The sequence below is a fragment of the Cryptomeria japonica genome, unplaced genomic scaffold, assembly GCF_030272615.1.
Source record: "Cryptomeria japonica unplaced genomic scaffold, Sugi_1.0 HiC_scaffold_471, whole genome shotgun sequence".
Classification (NCBI taxonomy): domain Eukaryota; kingdom Viridiplantae; phylum Streptophyta; class Pinopsida; order Cupressales; family Cupressaceae; genus Cryptomeria; species Cryptomeria japonica.
Genome location: NW_026729291.1, coordinates 68167 through 72500, shown reverse-complemented (window position 1 = coordinate 72500; position 4334 = coordinate 68167). Strand labels below are relative to the sequence as shown.

The following is a 4334-nucleotide window of genomic DNA, read 5'->3' as shown; positions in this document are numbered from 1 at the left end:
CGTGCACGAAGTCGGAGCCCGGTTTGCCCCGGGTGCGCACCTCGCGTGCACCTTCGCCGCGGTGGGCACCATGGCGTGCACGAAGTCGGAGCCCGGTTTGCCCCGGGTGCGCACCTCGCGTGCACCTTCGCCGGGGTGGGCACCTTGGTGTGCAGACCTTGGCTGGGTTGCGCGCCCTGGTGGGCACCATGGTGCGCACCAAGGAGCGCTCCGAAGTGTGCTCCAAGGTGCGGCCTGCACGAAGTCGGAGCCCGGTTTGCCCCGGGTGTGCACCTCGGGTGGGCACCTTGGTGCGCATGCCTTGCCTGGGCTGCGCACCAGGGCGGGCTCAAGATGGCACCCGCGTTCCTTTTTTTTCACTATCTTTCAAAACGGAAATTTTAAAATCTCATTTTTTTTTGCCTTTTTCTGGAAATTAGTGAAGGCAGCGCATCAAAGGTGCGCACCTCGCTGCCCACCACGGTGCGCAACGCCGGTGGGCACCCGGGAGTGCTTCGAAGTGTGCTCCAAGGTGCTGCGTGCACGTTGTCGGAGCCCGGTTTGCCCCGGGTGCGCACCTCGCGTGCACCTTCGTCGGGGTGGGCACCTTGGCTGGGTTTGCCCCGGCTGCGCTCCGAAGCGGGGTTATTGGAGCGCCGCCTCTTTTTTTGTCGGAGCGTTTGGTGGGGTTTCTCGCATTGGCTCTTCCGAGGCCCGGTTGCCACCCTGGCGCGCACGAAGTCGGAAGTAGGGTTAATTGCCCGGGTGCGCACCTTTGCCAGGGTGGGCACCTTACCTGGGCTGCGCACCAGGGCGGGCTCAAGATGGCACGCGCGTTCCGTTTTTTTCACTATCTTTCAAAACGAAAATTTTAAAATCTCCTTTTTTTTTTGCCTTTTCTGGAAATTAGTGAAGGCAGCGCATCAAAGGTGCGCACCTCGCTGCCCACCTTGGTGTGCTCTGAGGTGCGCACCCGGGAGCGCTACGAAGTGTGCTCCAAGGTGCGGCGTGCACGTTGTCGGAGCCCGGTTTGCCCCGGGTGCGCACCTCGCCTGCACCTTGGCCGGGGTGGGCACCTTGGCTGGGTTTGCCCAGGGTGCGCTCCGAAGCGGGGTTACTGGAGCGCCCCCTCTTTTTTTGTCAGAGCGTTTGGTGGGGTTTCTCGCATTGGCTCTTCCCAGGCCCGGTTGTTGGGTGCGCTCCCACCCTGGCGCGCGCGAAGTTGGAAGTTGGGTTAATTGCCCGGGCGCGCACCTTCGCCAGGGTGGGCACCTTGGTGCGCACACCTTGGCTGGGCTGCGCACCAGGGCGGGCTCAAGATGGCACCAGCATTCCCTTTTTCTCACTATCTTTCAAAACGGAAATTTTAAAATCTCGTTTTTTTTTTGCCTTTTATGGAAATTAGTGAAGGCATCGCATCAAAGGTGCGCACCTCGCTGCCCACCTTGGTGTGCTCCGAGGTGCCCACCACGGTGCGCAACGCCGGTGCGAACCCGGGAGCGCCCCGATGTGTGCTCCAAGGTGCGGCGTGCACGAAGTCGGACCCCGGTTTGCCCCGGGTGCGCACCTCGCGTGCACCTTGGTGCGCACACCTTGGCTGGGTTGCGCGGCCTGGTGGGCACCATGGTGCGCACCAAGGAGCGCTCCGAAGTGTGCTCCAAGGTGCGGCGTGCACGAAGTCGGAGCCCGGTTTGCCCCGGGTACGCACCTTCGCCGGGGTGGGCACCTCGGCTGGGTTGCGCGCCCTGGTGCGCACCAAGGAGCGCTCCGAAGTGTGCTCCAAGGTGCGGCGTGCACGAAGTCGGAGCCCGGTTTGCCCCGGGTGCGCACCTCGCGTGCACCTTCGGCGGGGTTGCGCGCCCTGGTGGGCACCATGGTGCGCACCAAGGAGCGCTCCGAAGTGTGCTCCAAGGTGCGGCGTGCACGAAGTCGGAGCCCGGTTTGCCCCGGGTGCGCACCTCGCGTGCACCTTCGGCGGGGTTGCGCGCCCTGGTGGGCACCATGGTGCGCACCAAGGAGCGCTCCGAAGTGTGCTCCAAGGTGCGGCGTGCACGAAGTCGGAGCCCGGTTTGCCCCGGGTGCGCACCTCGCGTGCACCTTCGCCGCGGTGGGCACCATGGCGTGCACGAAGTCGGAGCCCGGTTTGCCCCGGGTGCGCACCTCGCGTGCACCTTCGCCGGGGTGGGCACCTCGGCTGGGTTGCGCGCCCTGGTGCGCACCAAGGAGCGCTCCGAAGTGTGCTCCAAGGTGCGGCGTGCACGAAGTCGGAGCCCGGTTTGCCCCGGGTGCGCACCTCGCGTGCACCTTCGCCAGGGTGGGCACCTCGGTGCGCACACCTTCTCAATGTTTTCTTGCCTTTTCTGGAAATTGGTGAAGGCAGCGCATCAAAGGTGCGCACCTCGGTGTGCTCCGAGGTGCGAACCCGAGAGCGCTCCGAGGTGCCCACGAAGTCGAAAGTCGGGTTAATTGCATTGTTTTCCCCGGGTGCGCTCCGAGGTGCGCAACATCGGCGCGCACCAAGGAGGGCTCCGAAGTGTGCTCCAAGGTGCGCACGATGGCGTGCACCTCTGGTGCGCACGATTCGGAGCTCGGTTTGACCGGGGTGCGCACACCTTGGCTGGGTTGCGCACCTTTTGTGCGCTCCAAGGTGCGCACGAAGTCGGAGCTCGGTTTGCCCCGGGTGCGCACCTTCGCCAGGGTGCGCACCTTGATGCGCACGCCTTGGCTGGGCTGCGCACCTTGGTGGGCGCCATGGTGCGCACCTTTCGTGCGCTCCAAGGTGCGCACGAAGTCGGAGCTCGGTTTGCCCCGGGTGCGCACCTTGGTGGGCGCCATGGTGCACTCCGAGGTGCCCAAGATTGGTGCGCACCAAGGAGCGCTCCGAAGTGCGCTCCAAGGTGCGCGCGAAGTCGAAAGTTGGGTTAATTGTCCGGTTTGCCTCGGGTGCGCACCTTGCGTGCACCTTCGCCAGGGTGGGCGCCTTGGTGCGCACACCTTGGCTGGGCTGCGCACACCTTGGCACCCGCGTTTCCTTCATTTTAAATTTTTTTTTTTTACAATCTCTCAAGTGGGAAATTCTATAATCTCAACTTTTTTTGCCTTTTCAGGAAACTTTTGAATGGAGCGCATCATTGGTGCGCTCCGAAGTGTGCTCCAAAGCTCTCTCCAGCTGCGTGCACCTGCCCCGGCCGCGCACCCGGCCCCGCCCAGCTTCGCTCACCTGTCCCGGGCGTCTGGTGCGGAACCTTAGAGTAAGAAACATCACCGTGCACCTTGGCCAACGTGCGCGACTCGACCGAGCGCGCACTGGCCGAGGTGCACACCGATTTCACCTGGGTGCGCGCGCAGCACCTCGGGCGCACCGGGGTGCGCGCACAACGCCCGGGTTGCACCGTGGCCTGTGTGCTCGGGGCGCCTCGGGTGCGCGCTCGGTGTCGCCCCCGCGCGCGCGGTAGTGCGGGCAGCGCACCCCGGCCCGGCCCGGCCCCGACGAGAACGCAAACGGGCAAAAGGTTTATTCAAATAGCATTGCGATGCCCGGCGAAAAACTAAAAAAGGGTGCAACACCGGGACTTCCCGGGAGGTCACCCATCCCAGTACTACTTCGGCCCAAGCGCGCTTAACTGCGGAGTTCTGATGGGATCCGGTGCACTAACGCTGGTATGATCGCACCCGTTATGAGCTTGTCGCAGTGTGTACTTAGCAAACCGCGACCCACGTGCGAATCCACCCCGGCCACCCACCCCCGTCGAGGTGCACACCCTCCCTCGCGAAGTGCGCCCCGTTCGCCAAGTGTGAGCCCTGCCCGGGTGCGCGCACCTTGCTAGGGCGTCGGGTGTGCACCCGGCCCGGCCTACGTGCGTGCACCTGTAGGGGGCGTCGTGTGCGTGCAGTGTCCCGTCTGCAACGCGGTGCCCACACACCACCTCGGGCGCAACGACCTGCGCTCACATGTGGGCCGAGTGCACCTTGGTGCATGTTCGGGGCGCCTCGGGTGCACGCTCGATCTTGCCCCGGTGCACCAAGGCGCTCGGTTTGCCCCGGGTGCGCACTTGGTGCAAGGTGGGCACCCAAAATAGGGATCAAGCACCAAAACACAAGTTTCGGGATGCAAAATGGGACCCAAGGACCACAAATGCGTTCCAAGACCCATGATGGGTCCACGAGAACAAAAATGTGTTCCGAGACTTAATAAACAAATATTGGGTTTTAGGAGAAGAAACATGCTCTGATGCCCAAAACGAGAATCGACCCCGAAAAGGCCACAGGCCAAAAGTGGGATGCGAGACAAAAAAAAATGGGACCCGAGGACCAAAATTGGGTTCCCAGGTCGAAGACAGGGCAACCGGACAAGA

At 63.4% G+C, this 4334-nt stretch overlaps 1 non-coding gene across 1 annotated transcript; it reads right to left on the bottom strand.

The window, feature by feature from the left end:
• Window positions 1-3534: 3534 nt before the first annotated feature.
• Window positions 3535-3653, bottom strand: LOC131871829 (5S ribosomal RNA). Its single transcript, XR_009370023.1, has one exon. It is a non-coding gene; the product is annotated as a 5S ribosomal RNA (ribosomal RNA).
• Window positions 3654-4334: the final 681 nt, after the last annotated feature.